Here is a 17,766-nt window from a genome sequence, read left to right as displayed (position 1 = left end):
GAATTCCATATTAAAAGCTCTTCTTGACTCGTGATCATGAAAAATACGGCACATATAACTTTTCCTTTTCATTTCTTTATCTGATACGTTTTTCTTCTTTCAAACAAAAGTTACCGTGTTTCCTAAAAAAACATTTACTGTTATATAACTACTATGACCCAACACTCGAAATGTATATCGTAATAGCGTTTCTAACCAAAGGTATCTACCAAGAAGTAATTTATAAAATGTTTTTGAAAATATTTTAAACACTCGTTTCGGATAACATCGTATGGATAAGCGGAAAACAATTTCTCTAAAATAAAATAAAGTCATAGCCTGTAGACCTCATTTATGTTTATGGTAAACCTTTTCTCTAAATTTAAAGCATACGTGGCCAAGATAAGTAAGATATAATGTTATAAATGGGTTTACATAACCGACGAGAATCAAAGTTACGTAACTATATATGTGGGTGGAATGTGTACCAAGTTCGTGACCGATATATCCTGCACGTGAATGCCAAGCCAATTTCCATCTCACTGTTGGTATACTGTTATATAAACGGTATCAGGAAACATATCCATTGATCGCCACCAAACCAAAGTCAATAAAAGTAGTTTAAAATTCATGATGGATCGGTGTAATCATACTTCAAAGACTGATTAAAAATACAACACTGTGAAATATTAGGGTTTATATGTTTTGGTAGACAGTAATTGCAGTTTATGATACGATCTCTCACATATATATTCATAATTTTCAGGCAAGAAAATCAGTTTAGAGATATCTTCTTTTTCCACTTTTTCTAAAAAAAAACAACAAAAAATCCAATAATCACACAAACACAAATGCGATGGCGGGAATGGGTACTTGGTAGCTTGCCAGTACTAGGCTAGAAAATGTCAAATAATCTGGCAACTTTCTAATCACTAATTTAAGTTTCGGAATAATTTATCTTCTTTACATTAAGAAATTCCTTCTAGCACCCGAACAATATAGGTCAACTAGTACCGGGATTCTGACAACCTAACATATACCTGGAATCTCAGCCTGATTATTTAATGATATTTTCAATTAATACTGTTTGTACCATTTGGTTCTACATAGCTGTGGGTGAGCTGCAGGAGAATGCTAATCGCCTCTGCTTAACAAAGCTATCACCTTATATACATGGTATATGTACCATTTCACGTCTAGGTCAAGGTAACGACACACGAGATATAAGTTATAATAGTGCTGGTTGATAAAACAATATAACCAACACCACAGTCTCACCAGGAAATTAATTACATGTATCTTGATATATTGTGCGTGCTACAATGTGATTTTATTAATAATTACATATGTTATTGTTGGGTTTTATCTGCCGCTCAACACGGTTATTAGCTAACGAATGTTATGTATTACTGACAATCAATTTTAATTTGAATCTGATCTTAACTGTGGGTAATGCTACCAGTGTGTTAAAACTTCGTTTTAAAGTAGTTGAAATTTGTTTTAATGATTCTTATTTATGCTGTAATTTTTTATATGAAATATATCTCATTTGTTGTTCTCTGGAGATTACACACATTCATTAAAGCGAACAGTCGGGCAAGGATGGCTAAAGTCGGTAAAAATGGTGTGAATGTATCCAGTATAATTTCTTATGAAATGGAAAAATAAAATCTCTCGTCAAAATCTGTCTGCATACGAAGAAATTGATTTAAAGTATGGGAATTCTAAAACGTCCTCCCGGCTCACTATGTCCGTGGTTACATTTCCACACAGCCTCGCTTTCAATGCTTTCAACTTTTCTTTACTTTAATGGTCAGAACTGGGAAACTAAGCAGAACTTGACCGTCGTATTAATATGTGAGAACTTTTGGAAGGCCAATGAACGCATTTAGACTGGTTTTCTTTGCCCGACTATTCACTTTAACAAAATTGATAGAAAGTCATCACTGCTGTCGAAACAAAAAGAGGTTGACTTTATATCGTGAAAGTTGCTGCAGAGTATAATAATTAGATTTGCTTTTTTCTGGTGTCATTGTAAAAGGTTAACGAATGGAAAGTCAATGACGCAAATTTTCCGCCAAAACAACACGACTTCGAATTAAATAAAACCAAACATACATGATTTCGAACTATGGGGCCTGAGTGGGTAGTTGTTTCTCTAGGGGTTTTAAAAACACAGATAACAAGTATTAGTACCATCACGATCAGTGGGGTAGTTCAGTCAGAAAGCATGATAGAGTTGTATTGTCGATCACCAACGGTATATCAACATCTGAAACCATAACACTTTTCACTTACAACAAATTTTAACAGCATGAAATCAGACCACTCAAAATATCATTTCATTGTAAATCATTTAATGATAATTTCAATACATATTCTGATTCACACATATTGGAACATACCATATAATTTTATATTTGTTTTTAGTCTCTAATTTATATTACGTGTGAGATTTCAAACAACAAGAGAATGATATAAAGCTGACAATGCTCTGATACAGGTTCCTCGTCAAAACATTGTCGAACTTTGTTTATGATTATAAGTCTACACAAGAAGATAACTTTCACTATATTTCCTGAAGTTGATGTACACATACAGATAAGTGAAATGGACCCACGGATGTTTCAGGCCGGTAAACGGGGTACCTGGTCGTGACCATAAGACTGCGGGAGGGAGATATATCACCGACAAACAGCTAACACAATTACCTCCAGAATGCCCCCATGTCACGACCTGATAACAAACGTGGAATAACAGCACGTGATTCAAAGGCTTATTTAAACCGGCTCCAGCCTGTTTTTACCCAATAGTAGACGAAAAAACCACCTCGTTATCACACATCACTGAAAACATCCAGGGTTCCATATCCCTTCATTGCTTAACAAAACCAAGTAAGTATTTTGGTTTATTTTATTTTTATATTTATTATTTATATTTTATTTTTATTTTCCGGTCTTTTACTTTGCGATCTGACTCATAAATATCTTAAGTCATTCATACCAGACTAGTATTGTTACAAAAGTAAAATACATTAATAATCTATGTGCAATAACTTCATTTATAAATCATGAATTTCAGAGATATTATCGTTAAAACATTTCTTGAACGTCTATATAAAATCAAATTTATAATATCTTTACGGATATCATACTAAGACATAACCTAGCGTAATGGTTTTGGAATTGGCGTTTATTAGGTATACGATAGAAAAGACAAAAAGATAAAGACTACCAAGCGAGGATAATATCGTTTGGCAATACAACGATAAATCAAGTCGTTCAAAGTTATGTCAATAGAAATCTATAAACATGTATTTTATCCTAAATCAGTTTCTACCTATATGGCTTTGTTATAAGGTTATGACTTTTTCCCGTTCCAATAGATCAGGATGCATGCTCAGTTTCTTTAACATGAACCAATGTATTTGTATAGTACTAGAAAAGCAATGTTTATATGTAATATTAATTATTAATATACTTTATCCTAAAATCATAATAATTTAAAGTTTTTTTTTTTAAATATAGATTACTGATAATTTAAAGAATATTTCACAATTAATGCGCATGCTATTAGATTTTAATTTATGTTCACAATTAATGCACGTGCTTTTCAATTTTAATTTATGTTCACAATTAATGCACGTGCTATTCAATTTTAATTTATGTTCACAATTAATGCACGTGCTATTCAATTTTAATTTATTTCACAATTTATGCACATGCTATTAAATTTTGATTCATGATCACAACTAATGCACGTGCTATTAAATTTTAATTTATGTTCACAATAAAGGCACGTGCTATTAAATTTTTAATTTATGTTCACAATTAATGCATATGCTATAAAATTTGAATTTATTTTCATAATAAATGCATTTAATTTCCTTGTATTTTGGTTGTACTGATATAGTTTACTATACACGAAGCTATATAAATGACACTTATTCCTTTTGTTATAGGTACCTACAGAAGCACCATGCGATCAATATTGATATTGTGCTGCCTGTTGTGCCTTGTTGGCGTGCTCTACGCTGACCTTTGTCAACAGCAATGCCTAGAGTTCCAGCATTCGTGTCTCACCATCTGTAAGTCCGAACAGTCACCTGATCAATGCTCTGACCAATGTGCTGCTAGGAAAAGTATCTGCAACATCAATTGTGTCAACACGTGGTTTATAAATTAGTTCTCCACTTATCTCTTGAGTTGATATGGCAGCATTGAAACAGACTCGTGTCACCATTCCTGTACTTTCCTGTGATGAATGTAACATTATAACATATATGACAATTGTAAAACTGTGTTTGATGTATGGGGTTTGTGTGTAGTAAATATATAACATTCCCTGATGAAGTTCCCGACCATTTGCACACTCCAGTGCAATATAGAAGTTCACCAATCGACGATACTGCTCCCATGACCTTGCTGGTGTCTGCATTTAACTTTTCATCGTTTTAGTTAAATAATAAATTGAATACCTGATTGATATATAATAAAGGTATATATGTTATTTTCGAATCAGTTTCAAAAGTGATAAAAGAAGACTAAGGTCTTGCCACAGTCCTGACCTAATGTTCAATGGCTTTTAATGTATTTCCCCAGATATGTATATATCAGTCAGTGTATGGGAACGATGATGATTCTTGACGTTGAACAGTATGTACCTGTTTCTATTTCGCTCTATATATTGTTGATATACTTTAGTAACTTTGGAGGTAGAATCATCACTTCATGTTTATTTATTTACTCATCATCATGGTTGTAAAGCATTGTGGTTTCTCGTCCGATAAATCTAAATTTCTGTTAAAGATGCTTCAACATCGACAGAATATTATTATTCTTAGAGCAATGATTGACAGACAATAATTTAATGCATGTCTAATTAACACCTACCTATAGCATATACACCTGTTAGGCGTATGTGCAATCAATATTTCCATCTCAGAAAAAGAGACAAGGAATTTCTTTATGCTCCAATTTATTATTTGAATTTCTTTATTCTAAAGGTAAATATGATATTTAATCTTATCAATTATTGTAATAGTGAAAGAATACATATACCATACAAATATATAGCCATCGTCTCTTATTTTGAATAGATAAAAGGTATTATTTGACGGAGGTGTATAGCATCTTTAATGATGACTTATGTTATTGTAAATACCATTTCAAATATACAAATGTGTATCTGATTACCATTGGTGTTTAATGAAATGTAGAAGTTTGCCAGATGGAGACCGATGTGGCTAGATGATGACTGTTTATTTGCAATGCTATTTATTCTTACCTCTCCCTTATCATTTGTAATGATTGCTGTAAATGGTTTTCTCTCTCTGTTGCACAAATAAATATGTTTAAGCGATTTGTTTTCTTTCTTATTTTCTGTATATTATTCAACAAAGTTATTAACAAACACGACTTTAGCAGTAGAATATTCAGGTTGGAAAGTATGATTCATATAATGACATAACCATGAAGATGTTCTACGTGATATGTCGATGACTAGTACGATTTGTATACTCTCGCCTTCATCAGACAAACTCAAAGACAGCATAAGTACACCAAGGTGGTACAGTGTACGAGTTGTCTTCGAAGTTAAAGTCGGCCATCGATGCTTGATGTCGATTTCGGCACAAGTATACAGTACTACATTGTATGCTTTATCTATGTAATGGACCGAAATGACTCAATCTTGCTCCTCTTTGCCTAATACATAGTAATAATATATGTGGGAGAGTCTATAGAGAATTAACAAGAAGGGCACAACAGCAGCTGACCTTCTACATCAACACCATCGCTGCCAGTAAACATGGCGCTATGTCTTTCCTAGGCACCATTTAAACGAATAACATTACTGTAAAGGTATAAGTATATAGAAGGATGACCCAGCAAAGACCAATACAAAAATTTCTATTCCTAACGCTGTATACATCAGAAACTAGACGTAGTGGGCACATTACTTAATTAATGTGACAGATAGTCACAAACAGCATGGTAAACCTGAAGAGAGAAACAAAATATTTGAGACAATTAAACCTATAAATGGATCCTAGAATGGGTACAATTATAAAATGAAAAGACCAGACGTAAACCAGTGTAGTGAGAATTAAATGTATTTCAAATCAAGTCCCGTAACATATTCAAAACATTACCACTCGTCATTCTGCAGAGGCGGATACAAAAATATCAATCATAGAGGCAATGGGATATTAGTACGCGCTGGTTGGCGATGTTACAGTGTTATCACATTGTAACAATGCTACGATTGAAAACCCGGGGATGATTCAGAGATTAGGTTGTTTATTTTTAAAAATGTTTCTTAAAAGATTTAATTTGTTTATATGTCTTAGCAAGACAATCAATTTATTATTATTTTGAGTATTTTGATCGGAAGAACTATTTTTCAGTTGCGAATCACTTAAGATATAATGTTCTCATCAAAATGTCATTGAAATACAAATCTATTTGAACGTTTATTAAAAAAAAACTTCAACACAGAGTCTTAAGCCTTGAGGGCTGATGCACCTCCTGCTTCGCCTTTTCAAATTGAGGTTTTTAGTTTGGATGGCTTCCTTCGTCGAAACCATCCACACGAAACAAAATATTTATAATTGACGAATTTGTGCGTTTTGAGCTGTAGAGAATTGTTAAAATAAGCGTGTACAGAAAAGTATATTAACGACGGATGTTTCGCTATTAGCCACACTGGCTTATCGCAGTTTATGTTCAAATCGAGCAGGGTTGTATAATGATATGACAACATTCACAATTATCATTTCTAAATGCAGGTAACTTTAAATAAAAAATACCATTTTAAGAACGCTTAAAACCATCAAAATTAAACGAAAAACTCATCTCAGCCATTCTAAATAGTAATATTTTACCGGGGGAGGGCCCTAGACACACCAAACACTAAACACCAAAACGAGTTTAGTTTGGAGTGTAGTATGTTATGGTATATCCGGATCAGTCTCTATATATTTCAAAGATTCTGGGGGAGGCGGGTTATTACATTTGTATAATTTCAATTGTGGAAATAATTTTGCAAAATGCAATTCATTTATCTATTAAGTATATTGTATTGGTTCGCGTTGAGTTTTTCATTTTGACGTCGATATTCTTCAAAATGTATGCTATTTTATTATTAGCTACAAAATCTTCGTTTCAAACAATTTCGTATAAAATGACCATTAGATTAAGATCATATAGTTATGACACGTACATTTAAGGATATATTAAAATCAGCCGATATATAAATGTATTTCAGCTATTCTCTGTAATGTTGTCGACATGAAGCATACCTTTCAAAAGTCAACAAGAAGCACTTTCAACATTTAATTGGAAATGCAATGCCGTTTTCTGGCTTAAGATTTAAGATAGACTGTGTTAAAACATGTGGCCAGAAATCCTGGTGTAACGCTATCAGTTGGGAGTCAGAAACCAAAACTTTTCACGGATTTACACGTCGTATTTTCGAATACCTGGAACTGCCTCCTCTTCTAACAGCACAGCTCTACACAAGCGACAAAGGTAGATATACACTAAGATTGGTCAGACAAACACCTAATATTACTCTCATGTCCTAGCAGTATGCAAAGCCCAAACTATTGCAGTTAGTGATATACCATACTTATTTAATATGGGTTGCGTTTCACCACACTATTTTAAGATTCTATATTTTTTCAATATTGTGTATTGGAAAGGGATATGGACACGATTCCTCGAAACAAGTCAGAAAGTGACTTAAGTCATAAGTTGCAATATAAGTTACATAAGAAGCTTAAACTTAAGTTTTGACTTAAGTCTGCATTTTTGTTTCGAGAAATCGGGACATGGTCACTTTCGGCCCGCGCCGACCTAGGCCACGTACATCTCTTCCACGAGCTAAAATGCAGAACAAGTAAATGTCACGTGATGTATTATGGTTCCCCATGTCCGAAATTGATTAGCATGGGCGATTACGTTGTTCGCATAATAAACGACAACCACAGCAGCATTTATTACTTTAATAGTATATTAATAGACCTTTCTCAAATTATATGCATGCCTGACATTCCTAATTCAGATCGAGGCTTAGTGAGCACGGGCACCGTAGCAACGTATATACAATTAATGCAACATATCTTACAAAGCAAACCGAATTGCTGTTCAATGTCATGAAAATAGGTTCAATTTCTCATTTTCATCAAATTCTTAATATTGAAGTGTAAAAGAAGGTTGATTATCAACATAGGCAGAGAAAAGGATGCATTATGTTGAAGATCATTGTAGATTTATCTGTATAACAATACATTATGGGTTTTTATCATCAGTTGTTTATCTGTTTGCATGTGTAGTTTGTTTTCACACATTTAAGTACAAGAGTGGAGAATTCCATACATGTGTTTTACATAAATGGAACAAATATCAAATTAAGTGTTTAGTTCTTTACCGTAATTTTCTAAGTGAACGTGCCGGTTGATGTATACATGCATAACCTTTCCCTTAAAATGAAACAACACTTTTTGTGCATTATCACGAGGACACTATCTTAGAGCTGATAAAAGCTGATATATTTTAATGTCAATTATTAGAGTGAATTATTTCTAAAACTAACATCTTAAATTCATATTTCTGGTATATATTGAAAAGCTTAAATAAAATAACTGAATATAATGATTTATGGACATCAATAATCAAATCTGAACAAGGGTTCACTTATTTAGAAGAAAACCAAATATATTTACTGAAAAAATCACATTTGCGATATTTTCTATAATGTATGAAAAAATAAGGCTTTCAATCGCAACCCCTCTTTTTATTAATCATTTTGTTTCAGTTTAAATGGGTGGTATACTTATACTTATATTTAAGGTTTTCTCTTGCTTATGACATATTTGTGAACTGATTTTATAGGATATGTATTTTGTGATCACAACTTCAGGGATAATTTTGTAATTTTAGAGTGACCCTTTGGACTATGATCCTTAGATTTTGAAAACGATCCCTATATTTCAGAAAATTTCTTAATATTTCTTTGTTAATAGCCCCTCTAGCATTGTTAAATACTTAGAAATGACCAACACATATTTCAGTTAAAATAATACTTGCAACATTCTCAATATATCAAGTACAATGTACTTTTATTTTGTGATACATAAAAATGAGAAAATCAGGGCACCACATACAGTATATACAGGGAAGCCTATCTAAACCCAAAAGTGCAATGAGAAATTGGGCTTTGTAGCCAAGTGGTCACAACAAAAGGTCATATAATGTAAAATTGACCAAATTGTTTGCGCCATAAAGAAATTGGTCTTATTAAGCAGTTGGTCGTTATACAGAGATAGTCTTTAAGGAATGCTTTACTCTAATTACAAATATCATTTTTTTTTTGCAATATCGTGAACATAATTGGTGTTTGTCATTGTTCACATGTCATAGACAAAGGGTGATTATTGGAGTAAATAAGGATTGGTAAAGGGGACAGCCAGAGCTAGGTGAAATTTGTGATAACAACTTAATTTATGTATACCCTAATAGGGAAATTAATGACAAAATGTGATCAGAGGGGACAGCTGTTAAATATAAACAGACAGGGACCCAAATACTGGCCTAAAGGAAATAAGGGGGAGGCAACTTGAGACTCTGATAATGAAGGTTAAGAATGGTATTTATGTTACTTAATTGTTTGGTTCATGTCCCTTGTTTATTTGGCACCATACATGTATAATATATAGCTTTATTCCAGTTAAGGCAATGGGTACCAATACTGTAATTTAGCTTGGCCTCATTAAAGGAAATCATTGACATGAATACCTGCATTTTCTTTTCTCTCGGCTCTGGGATATATTATACATGTTTATGCCATAATTCAGCCACTGATGTGATCAAATTGATCCATGTACCTCTATGGGAATATTATGTGAACTTAAATTTGTTTTTCCATCTAATGATAAGGTAAGTAAAATTATTACAACACATTATACTATTACTGCACATGTATTACTACCACCGCTATGCTCACTAAGCCTCGTTTTGGTTCAAAGATGAATATTCATGAGCTAATATTAAGAAAGGTCTATTAGTAGATAATATCTACGGTGTCTGACTTTTGTCATTTTGTCCCAAAAAGACGAAACCTAATTTTTGTATCTAGTGTTTTTGAGGCGAAAAGATGAAACAAATGGATGCACGCTAAATAGCGACTTAAATTGTCATCTTTCGCTTTTCGGGGCAAAACAACGAAAAGACAAAATGACACAAATCAGCTACTGCAAATTAAACATACACTCGTTGTGAAATGTATTACATATGTCATATTACTAATCCATACATAATGTAATGACTCTTTCTCTACCACGGTTAACGTGACACAATGATTACAATTCATATCGCCTGATACGAAACATGTGCGTCGTTTATTGTAGAAATATGTTTTTTACATATAATTCTGTTATTTTAGTTTTTTTTAAATTATGTTTACACTCCCTTCAAAATAACTATGCAGTATAATGAAACAAAGAGGATTTCTATTGGTTTTTCATGAAATTAACAAGCATACCTGGTGGTATATTGAACACTGGTCACGTCTTAACATTCCGAGCTACACATACCTGATACTGTAATTTGCTCTGACATTAATACATACGCAGTCTATCTGCTGGCTGATATTGAAATAAAGTATTTCATCAAACAGGTTTTTCTCTTCTTTTTCGGTACATACGCATTGGAGGACTACTTTTTTAAATAAAATGAGTCAAGCAATAAATAAAATGGTCTTCTGATGCGCTCTATGACAAAAATGAACATTAACGCAGGAAAGTCGTAAATAGCACGTTGATGCAAATGGTCATTTGATGAATTATTCCCAAATAAGACCTGCATATGTTAGATGTAAAACACAATTATGTATTCAAAACCTTCATACATTGTATTTCAATGTTTATTTTTTGGATTTTGAAAACAATATTTATCATTTAAAATGTATTACCCTGGAATATTTTCACTCCCCATATTGTATTCTTTTTGGCTGATGGTGCTTGCCTAGTTTCAAACATTCTTTTCAATTTCTTCGGTTGGCATTTGCTTAAATCGTTTTCTCGAATTTTCTATACACGGTGTCTCAGCGGTCGGGAGCTCTAAGATAGCTGGAACCATAAGTTCTTCTTTCATTTTTCTGTCGTTTGACACCGTTGATGCTGTAAATAATCCAGTACCTAAATCTAAGGTAGCTAAAATAGCATCTCCATCTAAATCAAACGGCTCTAGGTCATATCCGAAGTCTCCGATCTCTGTAGATTCCAGTAGGAAATCGCCGTGTATGTTTTCCGGCATTATCAGTAGCAGACGACAAAATTTCATCAAAGATATTTTTAAATGATTTAAGTCGATACAGAAAAATTATTAGAATTTTCTTTTTCTTTTTATGATCCAGAAAAAAATACTTACTCTTTCAATTTTAGTGAAAATATCAAAGCTTTATTATTTACAACAACTTCTCGTTTAGATACTCGTTTCGGATCATAGTCATATATTTCCATTCTACTTTCAGTTTCCCGTAGATTTATGTTAAACTAGATGGGCAATGTCAGGCTATGAACTCCAATCTGGTCAAGCGTATGAATATTTAATGTTTCCGCCGCGTCACCGACAATGTATACAATGTATACTTACGCATATACATAAAGTTGTGCGGTCTATGAAATCGAATAGCTATTATCGTGTTGACAAAATAACATGTATTAAAAATATCATCGCATAATTGATATTTGGTCGCTTGTTTCAAACAGTTTTGTGTTGAACTATATTCAGAAGCTGATGCTCTGGCTGTTCCGTTTATTGAACGTGGTGAAGTCAACACTAGCGCAAGCGTGAACTTCAAAGGATATACAATGTACGTGTATAGTTTGAATTTGAATTATCGTAAAGGAAATATTCCTAGATTCTATTTATCTTCCTTCCGGATGGGCTTCATATGAACTGTATGTGCAATCTGATAACAGTTTATTGCTTAAATAAAATAGAACTTGGTAGGCTGATATAGTAAGAAAAATGCAACGAAAATGTAAATATTAAGAATTAAACGTACCGATATGAAAGAAAACAGTCGGAGTGGGCCGTGAAACTTATATAAAAAAACACGCAATCGACTGGGAAAACGCCAGAGTAGTAGACACAGAGAGAAATCTCTCGGTAGACAAAGGAGTCCATCTGGATAATAATTTAGTATACCGCTCTCAATATCAATAAACATTCCGTTAATATATAGCTTAGAAGAGAAAATCCGTTTAAACACATACACATGTGCTCGCAAACGTCACAAAATGGTTAAATTCTAGTAACCTCCGTACATTAAGGATACACAGTAGAGCTATAGTGATATTTCAAATACATGAAATTACCAAATTAGGTAATGATGACCTATAATCTAACAATTTGTACCCTTGAATTTAAATCAAATCACTTTGAGGTCTAGCTTGGTAAATTATAAACGATTTTAAAAATTATCTGTCACCTATTGTTAGAATTCAAGCCCCTAAGATCTAATAACAAATAGTATCTAATATGCAATGCAATATTTCTCCAACACCGCCCAAAAGAAAAAAAAATAGGATAGAATTCACCTATTCATATGTCATCTCGACTGTCATTTCATTGTGATATAATTGGCCATTGAAGTCTGTGTAAATAATCCAACAAACGTAAATAGATATAAGTTTAAAATTATTGCATTAAGCATTACTATGTTTTCTATATTGACTTTCCTCGCATCGCAACAATTGTTGCATCGCGTACGTGTATGACTCAAGAGAATGCAAAAAACAAAAGCAGTGATTAAACATATTATTAAGACACTGGATTGAGATCATGAACAATAATGTAAGTGATCCTATCGATCACAATACATTGGAAGTACAAGGGGAAACTAAGATTACACATTTATGTTTTAATACATATCAATGAGTACGTTTATACTAATGCTTAAGTCAAACTCCCCTGATCATAAGTTAATTTTAACATTTCCATAACGGAAAGGACTTCCTTGGGCCCGTTCTCGGTGTTTGAGAACGTCTAATTTTTAGTACTATTCCACGGAGAGGAAATAAATCGTGATTATGTTATTGATACTAATTGTTGGCGCATTGTAAACTTCTAACAGTAAAAAGCCATGCAAACCATTAGTCTACAAATTTTGTAGTCAACTTATCATTTAATTTAGGTGGAATTTTGATTTTTCCTCGAATATTACTTTTCTGTATGTACACACCACACAACTTCTACCATGAAAACCTCGATCTCCATTTGCAGGACCCTTGACGAGGCCTAGTGACATTAAAGACCAAGCGCTCATCTGCGCAAGTATGCAGTATAGTTTATGTGAAGCTATTTGATATCTTTATATAATTTATGAAAAAACATTTCAATTCATACTGAAGCTGGACTCATTAAAACTACTGAATAAATCCTGTTTCATTTGCTCGTAAACTTTGGTAGATTAGCATCGGTCTGCGCGCAAGAAAATAGTCTAGAATATTTTTGTATAAGTAGGAATAGGCTAGTTTACACTTCATGCCTCTAGAAACTGCAGCTGCTCCTCCAAAGACAACCCCCAAAACGTATATATACTGCGTGAAAGGAATTAAAACTACTATCTGCCATCCTGTTTATACAGTAAGCCAGATTACAGCTACAATGTATTCTGTACGTCCACACCACACACCGTCTACAATGAAAACCTCGATCTCCATTTAGGACCCTTGACGAGCCTCAGTGACATAAGTTCAAACGGTCATCTGATTTTTATGTAGTATAGTTCGTTTGAAGCTCTTTCATTTTACTCACTTTGAAATGAGAATGATACCTGGTGGAGAATCTTAATCTAGATAATCATTGTTATAGAATCATGAATATTCATAAAATATATTATATGTATCGTTTATAGACAAGTTATCACTGAAACATGAGCTCGAGGTTACTCATATCTTGACAACCAAAACATTATTATCATTGATGGAAAATCATATTTCGAATCAACCCTTTCACATCACTATCTGAAGATATTTTCACGGATAGTCAGTTTTTATTGCTATATCGTAATCGATATACACAGCTTTTGAGTTGATAATACAGCCTCAGAAACAAATGAGCAGTTGATTATTCTGCCGTCGCTACGAAAGTTGTGGCAATTCTTTTCGTATTTTGCCACATTCCAGTATGCCCGTGACGGTATTTCGAATGGTGATGTAATGGAAGTATTCTTTCTTTGAGCTATACAAAGGGTAAATTGGATACATTTCAAACTGTCTATAACTAATAAAATGTTCTGCCCTTAGAAATTGACCTGCTACTCCATTTGGGTTTCAACAGATCTGAAACTTGATCAACCCACCAAAAGTATTGTGCAATTTTAGTCCGTGTGTCTCTATTTATCCTTTCATATACAAGGTAGAAAATTGACGGCGGAAAAATGAAGATCATATCAAATGACACTAGATGTATTCTGAACGGGAGAAAAGAATATGAAAAATACAAGAGGTCAACTATGGTGATACGTTTGTAAACAACGCTGAAACTAACTCCGAAACGTCATTATTTTAGTTTAGTGATGAGTTCAAAGAGGAAATATGGGATAGTCAAGAAGAAATTCTTCATAACGTACATTGACCTTAAATGAATAACTACATATGCAATGTAGTTGTATTGTTACAATCACTCTTTTTTTCTTAATTATTATTGGATTTCTAGCTATTTTCATGGATTTGAACATCATTTAAAAAAATAATACTATAGAAGTCATCCCAGGTAATTTGTTACCTCATTTGTCACTTTTGATTAACAAATAAAACAAAGTTATGGCATTTTTTCGAATTTGGCCATATTTCAGAATGACTGTCATCAAGCCCTTGTCGGTATTTCGAATGGTAATGCAATGGAATTATGATTTCTTTGAGCTATACATAGTTCAATCGGAGACATTTAAAACTGTCTGTTAGCAATTACACTTGCTGCCCCCAGAAAGGAGGTGTTGCATACAGGGTGAAAATCCGCCCACGATATTTTTTCTATTTTTGAATTTAAATTAGTTAATTGCATTAATACACATATGTCTATAATACTTAAAACCCGATTGGACCATTATTAGGACTACAGCGCCCCCTACATTAACACTGGTAAATTTAATGTCCATTTGGCCTTTTACCTAGCATAAGTCATAGTAAAAACACTGAAATCACGTTTTTCTTGTGATTTAAAATACCACATAAAATTGCCTTTTTAACGACATATCACACTTGGCTGTATCCAATATCATTCGATCACAAATCGAACGTAAATATCAAATTTGACAGAAAATACGACTTTTTGAAGTTTTCAATTTTTCGTTCGAGCACCAGAATATATAAGGCACTACTCGAGTACCCTAAAATTTTGATGTTTAAAATTATATTCAGGTTATCATCGATTTACCATAAACAGCTCAAGTTGATGAATCATTGGATATGCCACGTTTTTTTAGGTTAATTTCGTCTACCCCCTGTTTTTTCCATAATATCAAAGTAATGAGAGTACACTGTCTAATATTACCGACTTTACTGTTGGAGTAGAATGTGATGATGAGGTGCGTATTTCGACCAAACCTTGAAATAATCATCATAAACTCATGTTTAAATTCTAATTTCAGAAATTCTACTTATCCGTTTTGAAACAGTGGGACACATAAAACTGACAGTTATGATTTAACATATACACAATGCCATGTTGCATTCCAGAAACTGTATAAGCATTAAGGTAATAAATAGGACAGTATGTGTCCTTTGCCCATTGTTATTTAAAGGGAACCATCAACGTTGCCATCGTCTCAGGTAGGGCGTTAGAATTGCACCTGCTATACCCATTACATGATCGTAAAAGGCGACTGAATTTGGTAACTATTTTGCTGGCGTCAATCAGACATCAGACGAGGCGCTATGTCTCATTTTACCTTTAGTAACCTATAGGTATCGCGAAATAATACCACTAAAATGTTTACCAGGTACTGATTACAAGTTATAAGTTTGTTTTTCATCCAACAACCTTCATGAAAGTGCATGATTTCTAGCAGCTTCATTTTGCTAGATATTTTCGTCTAACTTCTTAAAACAAAAGGAGACCGAAATACCTATATCAATGAGTTTATTAGAATTGGTCGGCCAATGTTTATATCAGATTCACTATTTTCAAAAGAAAAATACGATTGTTACTAAATTAATTATAGGGGAAAAACGTTGATGAAATATCTTGGTTCTGTCCTTTGATGGGGCAACACCATAGAATATATGAAAGGACATACACGGGATGCCGTCCTTAAATGACTATAGCTGTAGTAGTACGTCAATAAAAATCAGCGAATCAACCAGTTTACTTTTGCAGTAGACCAATTCCTGCATTCTTGACTCTATAAAATTGTTTTCATTGTTTGTTTGATTAAATCAAAGCCCTATTGATAGCCAGGATCATGTAAGGAAGGCATCTTATGTATGCAGTGTCCTGAGTGTATGAAGTGCGTAGTGTGCGATATGGGAGACTTCGGTATATTCATGTTGTGTCTTCTTCTATAGTGGAACTCTTGCCCTTTTCAAAGTGCTATATCACTGAAACATGCCGCCGAAGACACCAAGCAACACATCCCCCAGTCACATCATACTGACAACAGACGAACAAGTCGTCCTACTCCCTTAATGCTGAGCGCTAAGCAGGGTGTGTCTCCGCCAGGTGACAGAACCCAGAGCCTACCTCACAGGGGCGAGCTCTCAACCGAAGGCCAAATGTGAGACAGTGTCAAGGAAGACGTTAAGAAGTATAAATTAAGTTAGGAAGAAGAGATGCTATATATATGATACGATCCTAAATTTAGTCGCCTTTTCTTATCATGCGATAAGGGCAGTAGGTACAATTCTAACGCCCTACCTGCAGGACCGCATTTTCATCGTTATTTCATTTTAATGTCATAAGGTCGTCTAACCAGAAGGGCCAGGATGACCTACAGTCACCATGCTTTGTCTATGGTCGTGCGCTGTTCGCATTTCGTCGTACGTATAAACTTTTCATTCAACTTCTTCTCAATATCCGAAAGGCCCAAGAAACTGATATTAGGCATGTAGAATGCTGAAATGATGGACCACCAAGTTTGTGGAAATGAATTACCTTGACCTTCATTCAAGGTCAAAGAATTCAAAAAGGCTAAATATTTTAACGATTTCTTGTGAATAACTAAGATGCCTAGATACCTGATATAAGGCATTAAGTATGCTGGCATGAACGACTACCAAGTTCATTTAAGGTTACAAGGGTCAAATAGGCTAAAAACTTTAAACGACTTATTGTGAATAACTAAGAGGCATTGGAATCTGATATTGGGACTGTAGAATGATAGCTTAAACGACTACCAAGTTTGTTTAAATGAATGACCTTGACCTACCTTCATGGTCACATGAGTCAAATAGACTAAAATCTTTAAACGACTTCTTGTGGATAACTAAGAGGACTAGACACCTGGTATTGTACATGTAGCATGTTAGGATGAAGGGCAAATGTTCCTAAATCAGTTTGCCCGATAGGTCAGGGTGACCTTGAGTGATCGTACTTCGTGCGCCGTCGTTCATAAACTTTTCATTCAAACGACTTCTCAATAATTGGAAGGCATCAATACATGATGTTAGACCTAACATATTCTTAAATAAAGGGCTACTAAGTTGTTTGTCAAATGAATGACATTGACGTTAATTGAAGGTCACAGGGTTCAAATTGGCAAACATAAACGACTTCTTGA

The 17,766-nt window shown here is 33.7% G+C and overlaps 1 protein-coding gene and 1 long non-coding RNA gene across 2 annotated transcripts in view; both read left to right on the top strand.

Moving 5' to 3' along the window:
- Window positions 1-2,570: 2,570 nt before the first annotated feature.
- LOC138322408 (uncharacterized) lies at window positions 2,571-5,340 on the top strand. The gene is made up of 2 exons (XR_011208389.1): window positions 2,571-2,873; window positions 3,941-5,340. It is a non-coding gene; the product is annotated as an uncharacterized lncRNA (long non-coding RNA).
- Window positions 5,341-7,449: 2,109 nt separating this feature from the next.
- The window catches only part of LOC138322407 (C-type lectin domain family 1 member A-like), a 38,974-nt gene continuing 28,657 nt past the window's right edge, over window positions 7,450-17,766 (top strand). Inside the window, exon 1 of the mRNA XM_069266437.1 lies at window positions 7,450-7,508. The gene's annotated coding sequence lies outside the window, so the exon portion shown is untranslated. The remainder of the gene's footprint in view (window positions 7,509-17,766) is intronic.

The sequence above is a fragment of the Argopecten irradians genome, chromosome 4 (genome assembly GCF_041381155.1).
Source record: "Argopecten irradians isolate NY chromosome 4, Ai_NY, whole genome shotgun sequence".
Classification (NCBI taxonomy): Eukaryota; Metazoa; Mollusca; class Bivalvia; order Pectinida; family Pectinidae; genus Argopecten; species Argopecten irradians.
The sequence above is the reverse complement of the archived record's forward strand: the minus strand, read 5'-3'. Positions and strand labels throughout refer to the sequence as shown.